This window comes from Cydia fagiglandana, chromosome 1 (assembly GCF_963556715.1).
Source record: "Cydia fagiglandana chromosome 1, ilCydFagi1.1, whole genome shotgun sequence".
NCBI lineage: Eukaryota > Metazoa > Arthropoda > Insecta > Lepidoptera > Tortricidae > Cydia > Cydia fagiglandana.
Genome location: NC_085932.1, coordinates 12,855,975 through 12,874,612, shown reverse-complemented (window position 1 = coordinate 12,874,612; position 18,638 = coordinate 12,855,975). Strand labels below are relative to the sequence as shown.

Sequence of the window (18,638 nt, the reverse complement as noted above, 5' to 3'; positions counted from 1 at the left end):
TATTCTATTCTTATAGATGGCTCGCTGAGGAGGTTGAAACTGATATGAACAGTTGAACACGTTATTAGAATCTAGGCAATCAAGAGAATTGAAAGCAGTTTGTGAGGTCTGTGTGTAGGTGTGGCTTTGATCTCCTTTCCTATTGAAGATTTTAAACATCTGAAGTAAATATATGTACTTACATATTAGCAAGTTTATTTAAGTATTAGTCTTGGCCATTAGAGAGATATAAGGTACCTAAGTATAATATTTATAACTCGTTGTATACCTACGTATATTTTTATTCAGATATTACTAGCTGAAAAGTATATACACAATATAAAATAACTATATGAGTACCAAGTTAATGAACAAAATAGATTCATTACACTAAATGCGGCCGAAGTCATTTCATAATAAGTAAGTGAATGGTATAAACTTCACTTTGTTAAATGTGTCACTATCGGTGGCTACGGGTCTGAAGCTGCTGTGGTAATGGTAGTTGCAGATCCTAATATAGGAAGTAAAAGGGTGTAGCCCAATATAGGGGTATATAGACAATACTTTCTTATTTAGTTTGGTAGGTAGTACTCTAAAAGAGAAAAAACATTAAATGACGTTATAATATCCACTATGAAAGACATGTCATCAAATGTATTGTGCAAAAAGCTATATCTACCTAAAATATAGATGACTATGACAAAATGTTATTTCACCTAAAACATCAAAATCAAGTTCAAATCGATTATTTCAGCTATGGTACATCGTCTTTGTTCGTGACTGCGCGAGCAAAAAGCTATCAAATTATAACGAGTACTACGAAATATTCATTTTTTTCCCGTGGTATTATTTTGTGGCTCGTCCAGACTTTCCGAGAATCAAATTACGGCCGAGTATTTCCATCACTCTTCAGCACTTTAATGTTACTCTACTCGTACTTTGCGGCTTTTAAATATTTATATGAAATAAATGTTCATCACAACAAGAAACACTTTTAGCTAATGCACGTGTATTCAGGTTTGTATCCATAAAGAAAGAAAACATAACATTGTAAAAATGGTATCATTTATTTTCTTACCTGAGTGTCTACATTTACCAGTAATAAATGAAACGATATTTAGAAACAGTTAATATAACAAAGTTTATGAAAGAACTTAACAAACTGTAACTGACATTGTTCTTCGCTCACAATGCAGTAAGTACTAGTACCTACATCTGCTCCCTCACAAAGCTTGTCTTATTGCTGGCTACTTTGTACACTTTGCGGATACCTAGCAACGTGGACAATTGGACATTGTAAAGAAAAGCCAAGGAAAATATTGTTTGAGTTTCTTGAACGCTCTTAAAGTAGTTGGACATGTAATTTACAAAAAACTTACTTGAAATTTCTTTAACATTGAAACAAAAGATGCATGAGAATGTAATTGCGTTTTTTGTTTTTAGTAAACATATGGATGACAGTTTGACAGTGCTTCAATTCTAGAATCAATTCCCACAATTGGCGCAAGCACTAGCCGTAGCTAAAGTCGCGCACGTTTTACCAGGGATATTATGATACATATATGTCAATAAGCTGGAAATATACTAAAAATAATGATTACTAGCTTATTGTTAGTCGAGTACGAGTATAAAGGCTATTTATAATATGCCTCTTTTCATACAAATGAAACGTAATTTGATAAGTAAATTTATAAAATACGAGTAGGGATCCAAAGTCCCAAATATAGAATTAACATAGTCCATATCTAGCAAACATTGACGAATGGAATGTTTACTAAGTATTACTTACGAAAAATCCCAATCTAATTTGTGCTCCAAGGATGTTCACAAACCTCGAGTTGTTTTTCCAAGTTGTGACCCCTAAGAGCCTTTTTGTGGCTCTATCTATTTAAAATACCTGGGAACATACTGTAAATAGATCTGCAGACGACTGACGGCGGAAACCAGGGAGACTCGTGCGGTGTCGGAAAATGTAACGCGGTTTAACTCGAGCGTGATATATGTATTTTATGTTGAGCTACTTTTTCATAGTGTGCTCCATCATTTACGTTCTGGTATAAATCTGTAATAATAATAATATGTGGATATGATAAGATAATTCTAAAATTTTGTTTCATACTACAGTCAAATTAATAGATTACGAGTATAAGCCGTACCTAATAATACCTAAACGTTTAAAAATATACATCTTTCAAATCCACATCTTGTGAGGCGTTTTGGGCGCTGAATTAAAAATTGTCTGATATTAATTTTCAGTTTGACCTTTGAAATACTGTACAGTAGTGGTCATTTACTTAGGTTTTAAGTTACCGTGAGGCTTTGTTTGTACCTGCTTTATTCAGCCTCTATAATTGTCTTAAGATATATTTGCGTTTTTTGTAGGTTGTACAAAAGGGGGTCCTGATTTCTTAGCGGACCTACACTTTCATGATCTTCATGAATAACGTCCTCAAAGCAACAGTTCTGTTTACGATTACATGAATTTCTTAGTCGTTTATTAATCAATTTACTTTTATGATCAAATTTTTAATTGTGGAAATAAAAGCTCAATAAGTACCTATCAGAAAATTTAATTGAAACGTTCATCGAAAGTTTAATTCGCTGTGTGAATAAAGAAATAGAATTTATAATTTTATTTTCTGCACTCCAAATTACTAGTTAGCCACAGGCGTTGCAAAGTTATTCCAAACTTTTGTATAGCCGGTACGTGTTAGAATTTTAAATTTAATCTTTTAAATTCCACATTTAACAATAAAACAAAAGCGAGGTACGAAACGAAACACTTCGCGGTATTCTTATGACAGTTTAACTCGAAAAAAATCGTGGTACAAAAATTACGACAAGTTTGGGGAATTAACCGCACGGAATGGCTTTCGGCGTGAGTTTGGAAAAAGGAGCGAAAGTGGCAAGTGTCACGAACAGCATTTGGCATTCAGCCACCAGTGGTATTGATGCGGCAGACGGGAGCTACTTATTTATTCATAAACGTTCAAAAACTTGTCAGTGCTTCCCGGCGGGGCCGCGCCGCTCGCAGCCGCACACACGCTCTCGACTAGCACTAGGTATCCCGTATTAGTGCACTCCCTGTTTATTTTATTCTCCAAACATATTCGGCTGCATCGCCGCCAGACATTCTGAACTCCAGCTCTTTTTGCGAATAATCAGAAAAGACAGGTGGCTCGTTTTGCGTTGCATTTTATTTTCGGCTATACCATGTACCTCCGAACGTAAATTGTTAACCGTATAAACTGAAGTTCGGCGGTCTCGTGTTACGTAGCCTTTATGAAAACCTAATCTGCTTTATGTTTGGGTGTACGTTTCAATAACAATGGCTTGGTTGTGATTTATGACGTTTTACACGAAAGTGGGATTGTTGGTGGAAATATTGTTCATGAAATCTGGTCGCGTACGGTCGGTTACGGGATTACAAGTTCGTGGCCGGTCAAGCGGCGCTCTTACTGGTATTAAGTTGGTTTATATAAAATTAATAACTGTTTCGTGACTAGGACCAGTTTAGGAGAGGGAGAGTTTTATGTTCTTGTTATCCGCGTCCGTTAATCGCTCGAGTGGCCGACGTCGTTAATGGGATGAAGGGTACCTAACGCCATCAAACGAGCGAAAGCAATCTGTTTGATAATGCGGCCTTAATACGCGAGGAGCCCTAAGGAAGTATTGTTTATAAGTAATTATAGACAATATGTTCATGCTGATAGTTGATTCGAGGTCATGTAGTTGAAATTTAGGTCAGTAGCGGGTGTGTTGTGTAAGTACAGAGACCTACTTAGTTAGCAAGCCAAAATGTCAGTTCAGAGTACATACTGTCTAAGTACCGGTCTATAGGTAGGTATAGGTATTAGGTATATCTACGACATAGAGAAGGCAGCCTTTAATCGCGAGTTTTAAAATACTAATAGATTAATATTATATTACGAAAATAATTATAGGAACGGCCAGATTCTGAGAGAAGTCTTATGACTCTTATGAAGTAAAAAGTAAATTATCATCAAGCTGGGCGAGCGCAAGGGCGCACCAGGCGTCTCTATTTGTCATCTCGAGTCTAGACAACGCGCGAATCGTGACTTTTTCTCCATCTATGTCTCATTCCGACAATCATAAAATGACATATCGATACCTATATGAGACCTAGAATTAAAATTCCCCCTAATTTGCAATGCTTTTAGCACTGATAATGGTCACATCATCTTTTTTTAAATGTTCCTAGTATCTCTACCTAAGGGTTCCATCTGTCCAATTTCTTTGTCCAATTTCCATTTCATCGCAGTCTCTCTTCTTCTTCTTCCTTGCGTTATCCCACCATATTTGCCACGGCTCCTGGAAGCCTGAGGTCCGCTTGATAACTAATCTCAAGAATTAGCGTAGGCACTAGTTTTTACGAAAGTGACTGCCATCTGACCTTCCAACCCAAAGGGTAAACTTAGCCTTATCGGGATTAGTCCGGTTTCCTCACGATGTTTTTCTTCACCGAAAAGCGCCTGGCAAATAACAAATGATATTTAGTACATAAGTTCCGACTCATTGGTAAGAGCCGGGGTTTGAACCCGCGACCTTCGGATTGAAAGTCGCACGCTCTTACCGCCGCTAGGCCACCAGCACTTTTTTTTTCATCGCATTCTCTCGTCAAGTAAAAATTATATGTATTGTCAAACATTTTTCGTTTCGGTTTCATTAAATACTTAATTCTGCAAACGTCTTACGTACCTACATGTATCATATGAAATCAAATTCTTTCCGATTTACATTTAATATCTAGCAATAGTAGGGTAAAGGCACCAGTAGTCAGCCTTATAACGACTTTTTTAAGTTTGAACGTTCGGCATTTCTACAGGATTAGTCGGATAATTAAACTAATGACATAGTTAGATCAATTGTTTATCATAATTTTAAACCAAAATATTAAAAAAAATAACAATCATCTTTATAATATCTATAATTAACTTTAAACAAAAAGTGACACTTTTCTCCAGTAGTCAGCCTCCAAAATCCAGTAAGCAGCCTCTGTGTACCCAGTACTCAGCCTTTATAATATTCATAATAATTTGATCAAAATCACTTATATTTATATCATAACCAACAATATAATTATCATTATTTTTTCTTATAAGTACATACAATTCTTATGACACGAAATTTGTTGTTTGTTAAATTTTAGTTAAGTACTATGTACTTAACTAAAAAAGTTGTCAAGCGGACCCCAGGCTCCCATGAGCCGTGGCAAAAATGCCGGGATAACGCGAGGAAGAAGAAGGTACCTATTCGGTAAAAAATAATGAAACGATTCTATTCAGATCTAATTATCATTAATAAACAAAGTCATATACCTAGCAGGAAAAAGCAAAATGAGAGTTATGTACCTATAGTTAACGTCATTAATATGTATACACTTTTGAACCTTATTTCAATGAGATAGGGTTTAAAAATGTGGACATATTTTTGGCGGCGACGTACCAAGCAACGTCAATGGCTGAGTATTGGATCCGCGAAGTGAAGTGAAGAAGTTCCAGTGGTCAGCCGCATTATAACGTAATTTCAAATGCGGCTGACTACTGGATTTTACTTAAAATTGACTAGGGCATGCCTAACTAAATTTGAAAATGTAAATTTAACGGTCCTAACGGTCGTGTTGGCTCGAAAATAATAAAATAAACGAATAACCCAAAGGTCAGCCGTGGGGGGCTGATCACTGGATTTTTTTGGAAAAAAGTGTTATCCAGTGGCCAGCCCCTCAATTTATAAGTGAAATATAGATATTTTCAACAAAACATAATCCAATTTAATAGATAAAGTAATAAACAAACCAATCATTAACAAAAATAATAACTTACAACATTAAAACATAGTTTTTCTTGCCTGTTAAGAGAACACCACGTGCAGTAAAAAATATGGCGGACATGACACTTTTGCACTCGTCGACAAACAGCACTTGTATGAACGAGTATATTTCTTCCCCCCGTTCCCTCACCGCACCTGTCGTGTGACGTATTAACCAATAAGGAATCAAAGCTCCTATTTGAGTACTCGCGATTTGTTTAAACGAATATACCAGATATTTATGACCAATAAACGACTCAAAAGGCTGACCACTGGTCCCTGGCTGGCCACTGGTGCTGTTACCCTACTCCTTTAGCTTTTCACCTCAGGGACTGTGATATTATTGCATTTCGCTCGGATGTCCCAGACGCCGCGATCCATCACAAACAGCATCGAAATTAGATCTTATGGCCGTTTCTTACAAATGATGGTAATACATTTTATTGTCAATATACTAAGTGCATACCTAAAAATTAGTCGTAGTTTTAGGAATTTAGGAATGAGCTAGGCGATCCAACTTGAAACAATGCTATGATCTCACAAAAAAAATCTTTGATTTAAATAGTGGAAAAATACTAACAAACGAAAAATATACGAGCCCCGATGCATATGTTTTCGTCAGGTGACCCCATTTTTTGAGGTTCTCGCGTTTGTTCAAAACTAATGTTTTTGTTTAATAATTACTAATATTTAATGCTTATACTAATGTAATTTAATTTTATATGGTAATACTCTGCAATAACTAAATCCAAATACAAGAAATACCGTTTGTACTTAAAGGAAAAAATAATGATTTTATATATTTTTTTTGACGGGTAGGATTACAACATATGTGAAAAGGGCTATTACCAGGGAAAACAATAGGGCTCTGCCAATGTACTGACAATTTTGTTTCGAGCCCATGCATGCAGCAGTGCTGTAAGAGAGGACAATATGATTTGGACAACGTTGTTGAAAAGTCCTTTTTTTCAGCAATAAAAGTCTTATGCAATTTTATTATCCGATCAAAATAAACTACATTAAACATTGCTATTATGGTTCCCATTACTGGGTCATTATATGTTCATGTGTAAAATTTATTAAAATAAACAAAATTGTTGCGCGGAACTAGACGAAAACATATGCATCGGGGCTCGTATGTTGATTTGTTGATATTGATGGTTTTTCAATTCAATTCAATTCAATTATTTATTTCAAATCCAGAGATCCATACTAATTAAAATATTTTTTATAGATTTGAAAGCATCGTATGTCAATCACAGTTCACATTTCACTCGCACCAAAATAAATGTAACAGAACGAGATGCACTGTTAAAATAAAATGTTAAAGTTAAAGTTAAAATGTAATCAATTTGTAAAATTGAATGAGAACTACAGGTTGCCAGACAAAATTGCCGCGTTTGCTCTCAAGGAGAACATTTTAATAGTTTTGTAGACTTAAGCAGGTATATTTAAGTAAAATAAACTGCCCCTTCAATACTGTGAGTGACTATTGCACACACCATTTTATACTTACCTACCAATCCGACTATAGAAATGCGTCTTGGTCCCCGAGAGCGTTCCATTCAATTTCCGCATGGAGGAGGCGCTGATATTTCATGTTACAATATTCTCACAACTGTTGAAATATAATGCCGTCTCGCGTTCCCGTGTGCCTGTTTGGAGTTTTAAGTTTTCAACCCCAACGTATTTTCTGCAACGCATGTCATACTCGGAGCCCTGCCTTCAGTGCCTACATTGTGTACCTATATAATATTATAAATACATACCTATATTCTTGTACCATCCTACAAAATGTATGTAGTGTGGCTCTCCGGTCCGTTGATACGTGACAGCCGATACGGCCGGGCCGCCGGAACTGCCGGAGCGCGCCGAATTGATAGTTGGAATTGATGCTCGAAATTACGCGCAAATTTAGTTCCAAAATTAATGAATGCCATATCAGGTAAGTAAGTATTAATAGTGCTTTGTCAAAAATAATAACTGTTAAAGAAAACTTTTGTGTTCAAAGTTTAAATTGTTAATTTAAAGTACCTACCCTGAAGAAATATATAATATTAAGTAAAATTTTGTACAATACACAAATACACATGTATTCGAAATAAAGATTTGAATGTTTAATTCGGATGAAAGGTACCCTTTCTGACTCGATCTATTATTGGCGGTATCACATTGTTCGAGCGCAAACATATCTCCTCAGAAATATGTACCTATAGTTTCAAGGAGGGAACAGTGGTTCGGTAGAAAATCGCCGGGTACAGTGGCTCAAGCCCGTTACGCGTAAACGGCTTACTTCTTGACCCTACCTCACAGCCCTACCTTTTTAAAGGATGAAAGATTCATTTTAGTTACATCAACTATCTACTATTTTGCATTTGTGTACAAAACCACCTCGCGTAGGTTCCTACGCGATCCTGGCATCACTATATTATAAAGGTCATACATTATTTTATCGTCTATTTAGACATACCTACCTACCTATACATCTAATAGTATAGTAAAAACACCCTACATGTACAACTTGTGTTAAGACCGGGCACTCACGAGCGTAATCTCGCGTCATGCGTCGGATATTGTGTTTGCTCCGGGCGGACGGCATTGTGTGGCCGCACGGACGGTAATATCCCGCAGGGTGCAGCTACATTGCTGGCGGTGTGTGCTGGCTGATAATTGATAATACTGATTAGATTACTAACACAATGATTTAGATTTAAACGCCAAGGTTGTCCAATACATGTCCGCCACACTAGTATACTATGGTCTTATCTCCGCGAGTTTATAACCATAAGGATCATAATAATTATATATTTCACTTGCTTAAATTTATCTCGTAATTCTTCCAAATCCTGTCACCTTTCTTGCTCGTACTATTACTTACACCCTTACCTACGTATTTTTTTCTCTTTTATTTAAGGTTTTACAAAAATTTTTGCTTAAACAGAACGAGAACGCAGCATTGATTATTTATTTTTAATTTATTCGTTTGTAGTTTGCGTGGCGCTGTTAAGCAAACCATCGTCTATAATATAATTAAAAAAACATTGCGTTATCTGAGTATTTTGTACGTATGAATAAAAAATAATATTTCCACTATCTCTAGGAAAATAAACATCGTTAGTAAGAGGTAATTTAGGAAAAAAAGTCATATCACGACGGGAGCGAAGTGCTCCGAAAGTGTATAAATAATTTTTATCGTAGACGGCGCCCGCCGTCCCCTGCCTCCCCTATATAGATATTGTTTTACTAAATTGTAAATGCAGACATGTTTTAAAAAATCCGTACGGTATCTGCTTTTTCTAGAAGTATATTTGTTTTTTTTTTTTAATAATGGTGTTTGACAGAGAAAAATAGTAGAATAACATTCAATTGTCAGCATACGTGTTGATTAAAGAACAAGAATTAAAGTATGTACATACAGCAGATTTGCTTTCAAACTGAAGATGCCAGTAATATCCAGTGTAAATAGTCCGGAATATTGTACATTGTAAATAATATCTAAGTCCGAAACAAATAACCAAACTTGCTTTTAATAACACAACTCTTTTTTTTAATGGAAAATTGCTAACAAAAGTTGCGGACGCAAAATTTAAAGTTATTTAAAAATGATCCGTATTCGTATATATTTAGGGGTTCGGAGATAAATCGAAAGGGTTAGTGAAGGTGTTTTAAAATAATTAGCGCAGGCGGATGGCGGCGAGACAGCTGACAGCTCCACCTGCGGTCGCTGCCGGCGGGGGCCATGAAAAATGTTTCCGAAAAGGAAGGAATTGATTAAATTTTTTTAGTTATGTACAAGCAAGTATCTACATGGCACAATGTAGGGTGAGCTTCATAGACCGCCAAGAACTTTAAGGATAATATTAAATTATCAAGTGATAGTTACCTAAATATGTATAACGAAAAACGAAATGGACATATAAAACGCTACTTATAGTTCGTTTTTTTTAGCATTAGAAAGAACTTCGCAGAAGTAAGCTTGTGGTTCCAAATCCGGCACTTTTAGCGGTAATAATTTGAAGTAAATTATATGTATTGACCGTGCTACATTAGATAATTCTATAATTATTAACAATTAAAGAGCCTGATAAAAACTGTACGCTTGCTTCTGTGGAGTTCTTTCTAATGCTAAAAAAAACGAACTATAGTAGAATTATTTATTTTTTGAAATTAATAAGTCTTAACAGATATACACTTATCCTAAAGCCCCCTTACACGGCGCGAGAACTTGCATGTAGGTAGTATTCGTATACAGAGTACAATGAATCAGGGCCCGATTCGGATTTAGAAATAGACATCTATTAGATATCTTTTAGACATCACCAAGATACGATAACGATATGTTTAAGATCTAACCTGTCAAATTTTACATTTGCGCGATTCTGGAGATACTCTTGAACGATTTCCTCATGATATGACTTAGAGATCCAATTCACATCTAATAGATATCTTACTCTATCTAACGTAAAAGTGACATTGGTTGCCCGAATTGCGCTGCAAAAGAGAACTAGTTGATATCTAAACTATAACGTATCTAGAATGGGTCTAGTACGTGTCGTCTCTTGTGAATATCCTGAAGTTCGAATACGGCAGTCAGTCGATCGACCAAATACCGCAATGTAACGAAAATCGCATGCAAGTTCTTGATTAGTCTAAATGGGGCCTAAAGAATGGAAAGATAAGATAACACCAAATAATATTGGAAATATTCTTAAAAAAGAAATGCTTAAACAATTAAATAATTTTAACTAAAACGCATTATTATGTTATTCCATTTAGCATAAATGGAGCAGCCTGTACCTAGTACCTATGCGCCGACCGGTTCTTATCTTGCTCGGCCGGCCGGTGTGATAACAGATGCGCTCAGCTTGTAATTTTTTTTTTGCAATCGTTATATGCATAATGCTGTTTACGAATTAGATGTGTTTTAAGTGTTTATTGTATATTTAAATATTTAAGTACTGCGGAATGGAGTATCGAGACAAACCATGCTGGTTTAACGATGCTCTTGGATCAAAATATTATGTAATTGTGATTTATCTCTAATAAATAAAAAAAATAAATATCGGGTACTAATTGGTTGGGAGACCGTGATTAAAGGGCCTTGTTAAGCGGGAATAGATTAATAATACGTAATTGATTTTCATTTTGTAGTAGGGTAGCTTTACCAAAAATACCTACATAGGCAAACAAAATATTATGAGGTGTTTTATAAGGAATTTGGTTACAATTTATAAAGTGGCCATGCACTTACGACACATAAAATGAATGTAAAATTAAATTACAAATTTTCAATTCGTTTGAATCAATTTCTTCATCCACTCTAACAAAACAAAAGCCGATCCCTTGCAACATTTTCTGCTTACAAAAAATCTAAAAGAAATACGATAAGAGGCATCAAATTATAATTTAACAAAGCTACGTACGCTTCTTTTGTGGCACATTACAATGAAAACTGTTCAGGGAGGCTAATCATTTATTAATGTCAATGGGCGATCCCAGAGCTGTATTTTCTTCCGCAAATTGGTTATTGTTGGAGTAAACTTCTTTTATTACAACATTGTTAGTAAAATGAGCAGGTAGATCTTTTTTCAATTTTGCCCCTCTATGTATAATGAAGGCGGAGTTTACAGGCTAATCTGAGATTTATATGAAAGCTTTTCAACGTAAGATTATAATTCAAAGAAGAAATTGCAGATGTTGATGAGCATGTTTAATATTATTACATACCTAAATATGCAATGTGTATACCTACTTGTATACAAACGAATAAAAAAAAACGCCAATCAACAAATCTAAAGAAATATGTTAAACAGGCAAATATACCTAATTCTAAAATAATCAAATAAAGTCTCAAACTCATAGGTATTATAGGATTTCAACCCCCCAAAAAATGACCGTACCTCATCTCATATTATGAGATCTCATGCAAATACCTGGGTAAAGTAAACTATAGTTATATTTACGAAACCTTATTCTCAGGCTTTGTAATTACAAACAACGCCGTGAAAATCTTTTCACTACACATGTGCGAAGACGTTAGCACAAAGACATATCGTCGTCTAGACTCGTGTGGAATAACCTGGCGAATTGTACACCCACTAATAAACCTTAAACGTAGCACATAAAACTAATAGCCAGCGTCACTCTGTCGTAAACCGTGTTATTAACGAAGAAGAGATGGCTTGGTACCGTTGTGGCACGTCACACGATACGATGAAATGAAATATCATTCCTTGACAATCATTCCTCTGGCTATATCTATTAGCAAATTCCAAGGATATTCCACTAAGCAGGTTAGGTTTTAGATGGAACTTGGCACGGGTTACATAGTCACCAAAAATGAGATGCTAATAAAGTGGAATATCCTGGGAAATTACCGAATAGGTAGGTATGACCACGGGAAACGTATCGTAAGTAACTACAAAAGCTCAAGTTCCAAATGCAAAATTAGTAAAGAGTATCTCCCTCCATCCTTCCTATAGGTTAAAGGTAAAATAAAATGGAAACAGGCACTGAGTGGCGCTTTCACGAGACCACTGATGTATCGTCGAGTCCTTAATGCATCACTCCAACTTTAATTTCGGACGTTTTATTTACCACATTCGTCGTTTATGAGTTTATAACACTTTTAGTTTATGTTGCATTGCAATTTTTACACTCATACTCTTTTTTAGGCTCTAATACACGTAAGTCTTAAATATGTTATTCATATTAGAAGAACCAGGGTCCTGGTCTCCAGCAGAATAAGTGGAACAGATAGTCAACGCCAGTTCTGGGTAGAATCCATATATTTTCTATTCAAACATATTCAAATATTGACATTACATTAGACAGTAATAGGTTTATAATATATTCTGCCAGTGCAGTACATATGCAACCTCCAATACGCCCTCTTAAACTATTACGGACATACATAATTACTTCTGTACTTGTCTGTACTCGGTACATAAAATAAAATTTATATGCTAAACTATCGTGCCTGACTGTACACAAACATAAAAATCCGCCAACAAATTAAATCGCATAAAAAGCGAAAACTAGAAAATTATTCTATTACCTAACACAAAATATTTAAAAACATATAACACATTATAATAATATCAAACACCTAACTACTACTCTAATCCGCCCTCTTAATAGGATAATTTGACAGGGATAAATCCTTCAAAAAACCTTTTAACTTCGGGCCAGAAACACTTTTAGTTAAGATGTCCGCTATCATTTTATCTGTCGACATATACCGTATTTGAACCTTATTAGCCAGTACACACTCACGGATAAAATGATACTTAATATCAATGTGTTTTGTCCTATTATGCATCATTTTGTTGGCTGCAATTTTATGTGCCGACTGATTGTCATTAAAAATGACTACAGGTTTACTCTCTACAGTAGTCAAACTGTTCAGTAAACTACGCAAATATAATGCTTCCTTTGAAGCTTGGCTCAGCCCTACGTACTCTGCCTCTGTAGAGCTCAATGATACTGTCGCCTGTTTTTTGCTTTCCCAGGCAACAATATTGTAGCCTAACTTGAAAATTAACCCCGTGAAGGATTTGCGATCGAGTGCGCCACCCCAATCTGCATCTACATAGCCACGTAAGTCTAAGTCACCTGTTTTTCGAAAAGTGAGACACACGTTAGACGTACCTTTTAAATACCTTAAGACCCGTTTCGCGCACTTAAAGTGTATTTCATCATAACATGAATTAAATTGAGACAGTACACTTACGGCGTGTGCAATGTCTGGTCGCGTATTACAGGCTAAATAATTTAGACATCCTATCAAATTTTGGTATGGTAGGTGGCATTGGGAATCAGTCGATCTCTCTAATTTCATTCCTACTTCCATTGGAGTAGTTACCGGCTTAGCTTCTGTCATGTTAAAGTCCCTCAAGCAGTCCAAAATAAACTGTTCCTGATCGAGATGGATAAGTCCCTTCTCTCGTCTCAGTCTCATGCCTAAAACATGTCTAGCCGCGCCTAAATCCTTCACCTTAAACTTGTCAAGCAAACCTGATTTTAATCTTTGCTTTTCCTGTTCACAATTGCCAAATATAAAAAGATCATCAACATAGATCACGACAATTAACTTCTTGTTACCTTTAAGCTGTTTTTGATACAAACACGGTTCTATTTTTGATTGTACAAAGCCTAAATTTAACATTTCACTGTCCAACTCTTTGAACCAAGCATTTGAGGCTTGTTTCAAACCATACAGAGATCGTTGCAGCTTACATACCTTGGTTTCTTGACCTTTGGCGACTGCTCCTTTCGGCTGAAGCATGTAAATATCCTCTTTTATCTTCCCGTATAAAAATGCAGTCGTGACATCCCATTGGTCAATAAACCAATCGTATTCAGCAGCTAGCGAGAACAATAATCGTAGAGTAGAGCTTCTAACTACCGGAGAGTAGGTCTCCGTATAATCTACACCACATACCTGTGTGAACCCTTTCGCTACGAGTCTAGCCTTGTACTTCGTTACCTTGCCGTCGCTATCTTTCTTGATCTTGAACACCCATTTGCATTGGATTGGCTTCTTATCAGCTGGTAGATCCACTAACGTCCAGGTCTGGTTCTCCTTAAGTGACGTAAGTTATTAGAAGAACCAGGGTCCTGGTCTCCAGCAGAATAAGTGGAACAGATAGTCAACGCCAGTTCTGGGTAGAATCCATATATTTTCTATTCAAACATATTCAAATATTGACATTACATTAGACAGTAATAGGTTTATAATATATTCTGCCAGTGCAGTACATATGCAACCTCCAATAATTCATAGATTGCATTCAAATGTCACAAGTTAGTTGCCACCTTTTGTACGGCACTGAAAATGATCGAGAAGCTCTAACGCGCGCTACTGACCGTCAAACAGTCTTACAGCTTATAGCGGAAGCAGTTATAAAGTTGTTCCAAATTTTTTTATTAAGCTATGAGCTTCATCACATATGTTCCTTGAGTAATTCTAAGCATTTCAAGCCTGGGAGGCAATAAGAAATGTGCGTCTACTCGGATTTGTAATGGATTCAAACTTTCAACCCCTTTTTAACCCTGTTAGGGGATGAAATTTACAAAACGCTGAAATTACTTTTCCTGTCTTTTAATAATATCCCCAAATACATGAATCTATGTATTTGGGGATATTATCCCGATATTGTCCCGCGTTCGAAATTTTTTTTGATATCCATACAATCTTTCGATCCCTTTTTCACCACCTTAGGGGATGAATTTTCAAAAACGCTGAAATTAGTTTTCTTGTATTTTAATAATATATCTTTTTACTAAGTTTCAAATTCCTATCTTAAAATAAAACTTGAACCCCATACAAACTTTCATCTCCTTTTTAACCCCCTTAGGGGCTGAATTTCTCAAAATTGCTTCTGATCTCTTGTACAATTTATAAATGTAATCTAGAGTGCAAATTTCAACTTTCTATCTTTTGTAGTTTCGGCTCTGCGTTGAGGAATCAGTCAGTCAGTCAGGACACTTGCATTGTACCCCACCCTCCCCGACTAGACGCACGCTTCTTTTTGCCTCCCAGGCTAGAAATGCTTAGAATTACTCAAATATCAGATGTGATGAAGCTCATAGCTTAATAAAAAAAAATTGGGTCATGTATGGCAGCGATACATAACTGATTCCAGTATTATGACGGGTGCAAGTTCCAATACTTCCAATGCGGAATACTGGAATATATTGATTGATTATTCTTATTAGCTTCTTCTTCTTACTCACATTATTCATCATGCGTGGGCTTCTCCTACAGTCTACACTACACACATTACTGATCGTTGCATCTGAAGATTTCTGCTACAGTGATCAGTGCTACGGACTACGGCGTAGCGTAGGAAAAACATTAGTTGGTCAATCAATTTTGTCAAACTGGGTCAATTTTGGGGCTTGAAACACTTTTTTAACCCATGTATAAAACGATTAAGTTAAATTAATTGAAATGGATTAAATAGGCGAACGCAAAATAATTACAAGAAGTCTGTTGATACTTTTTTTATAATTTTTTGTAGATTATGGTAATCAATAAAGATTTGTTATATAGGTAGCATAACAACAAATCCTTTTTTGATCGAACGTAACATTTACATAAACATCAGTACACTTACCTAGATGACAAACAGCGCATCCTCCGTTTAGTGCAAGTGCATTAAAACGTCGGCAGATGGCGCGACGCGCTAATGACGCAGACGGCGCGATACTAAATAATTTTTACGACGCGGCCCTAGACGCCGCAGCCTGAAATGTTTCGCACATACTTGTAGTATTTATGATTCAGTGTTCAACTTTATTGTATACCTCTAAGACTAGTCGGGTACAAGTACAGGATCATTAACGTAAGGTGTGATCTCAGGCATCAGGCATTATGTCTGTTGTAGAGGGCTCTCAGTCTCCAAAGACTTCTTATTCATAGCTCTTGGCCAGTACAAGCAAAGCGTAACAAGCGTTATAAGTGTCCGATGAAGATTAGTAAGTAACGTAAGTATGTAGTGGTGATGACCTGCAGCGAGTGCGGCTGCACATTTGCTGCAAAGATTGGCTACGTCAGTCACCTGAGAGCGCATTAGCGACGCTCTCAGCGGTAAAAAAGCAGCTAGGAGATGATGAATGTAAGTATAATTCCTTCGTCTTTATATACCTCCACCTTAAACTATCTAAGATTCTTTCGATCCCTTCACTTACCTGTTGTGTGACGTACTTAAGCTTCTCAATTAAATATGCCAAAATAGAGAAATGAAAACTCTGACCAACTGACGAATTAAATCTGATACAGCAAACGTCAACTACTTAGCTGTTTGCATGAACATTGAAAACACAGACACCTACCAGACCATCATAATTCAAGAAAAATATTAGATGTTAAGAGTCACACGGACCTAGCCGCCGCCATTAAACAAGTGTTACATAAAAAAAAATCTACTCGAGCGAGTTTCTTGTAAAAAATGACAATATGTTACGTCAATGTTTAAGCAACGTCAACGAGCGTATATTATATCGTAGGAAACGAAACATTTACTTTTGATTGCTGAAATCGCTGCTTTGTCGACGAAATTATCAACGTTGTTCGTTGTTCGAGAAAAAACGCTAGTGGAAAGAATAGTCCCTATGACGGAATTAGCCACATTGGCTTTAATTTAAACATGCCTTAAACACGCCATAAATGAGAGCATAACATCGATTGTATGGGAGCAGCTGTTTCGTTCGGCAGATTCGTGTGACTCTTAAATACATCATACTCTTACCTACCTACTATAATTTTAATCTCCTAAATGTTATGATATGACCATCGTCCTCGTGACTAGAAGCTAATAGCCAGATGGTAATACATACTAGAACTTTAGCTTAGAGCTAACTTCAGGCCGACATACTTAACCGTCGTAAAACGGGGTATAAAGCGGAGAACAGCTGCGCGGTGTATTGGGGGTCCTACGTGATCTATTTTAATGATAATTACAACGTAGTGAGATTTACGTGTTCAAAATAAGAGGGGATTATTATTTTTTCAGAATTTAAATAGTACTCGCATCGAGTCGAATATATGTGCCTATATTTTTATTAGATAATATATTATGCCGCGAGTGTACACGCAACGCATGTTTGCTGTACGCCGAGGATGCGTGTTTGAGTTTTCTATGAGTTGCGATAAGAGACGCCCGATGAAGCAAACATGACTCGTGGTACATTCGCTAGAACTGGACGCATTTGACTCGGTTAAATACTTATCACACTGATGCGAATTCGCGCGGCGCTCCGGTGTATGAAGACCGCCTTAACCACAACAGCGAATTCGCATATGAAATTATTATTATCACGGGTAAGTACTAAGTATACTATAGTTAATTTATAGCTAGGGCTATAGATTAACGCCTCCCATTCTCGAGTAAGTATAATGACAAACAACGGGTTTGGTCACCAAACCCGTTGTCTAAACAGCAATGCATAAATCGTCTGCAATAGACGGAATTGCCAGTGATGATAATGACAAAGCCGATCTAAAAGATTAAAGGTTGGCCCTTAAAATTTGGTGGTCCCCGGTTGATTAGCCCCGTCACATTAGCTGCGTGAAACGTTTCATGAGTGATCGAGCTTCATTTTACGAGTCGGTGTAAAAGCCGAGTTGGCGCAATAAAAGCGATCATCTTGTCATTGCTGACAAATTTCACGGCAGAATAGCAGTTTTTCTAGACGTTTTTAATGGATACGTTTACGTGACTCAGTAGTTCGGAATGGATTATAGTTCTTTTAAAGATGATTGTGAACACGATTTTACTTTTAATTTGTCAAAATTTGTGTAATACGAGTAATGTTAACATGAGAATGTAAAAAAGAGAATGCTTACACGCTTGGGTGAGGTTGCTAGTTAATGAACAGTACCTACAATTTGTATGCTGAGCCTAGTCAACTAAATTTTTTTTTAAACTCTATACAATTAAATTAACTAATACTGTCTACAGAGATTACAAACAATTATATGTTATTATGTAAAATCAGATTGCTAGGATTCTCTACGGCATATTAACATTTTCCAACTTTTATTTAACCCCGCTTCATGTCTTTTAAACAAAAAAGTCTGCGCTAACTTAGCGAGTATTCATTCAACGTATAGACCATCTTATTGGCAAAGTTTAATGATGATATGAAACTTGGTGTATCGCCACTAAACTTCAATGAAAGCGAACTTTTATGAATCACAACTTTTTGAGTAGGTACACTAACCAGTTTGAATTTTACTTTACTAGTTTTCATTTACGATAATACGATTCGTTTATATGAAAGATTTGCTGTAATAAATTTAGAAGGTGTTTAAAATAAAATGA

At 36.2% G+C, this 18,638-nt stretch overlaps 1 long non-coding RNA gene across 1 annotated transcript in view; it reads right to left on the bottom strand.

Annotated features, from left to right (window-relative positions):
- Window positions 1–13,279: 13,279 nt before the first annotated feature.
- The window catches only part of LOC134664744 (uncharacterized), a 384,916-nt gene continuing 379,557 nt past the window's right edge, over window positions 13,280–18,638 (bottom strand). Inside the window, exon 3 of the long non-coding RNA XR_010098278.1 lies at window positions 13,280–13,293. This is a non-coding gene — a long non-coding RNA (uncharacterized LOC134664744). The remainder of the gene's footprint in view (window positions 13,294–18,638) is intronic.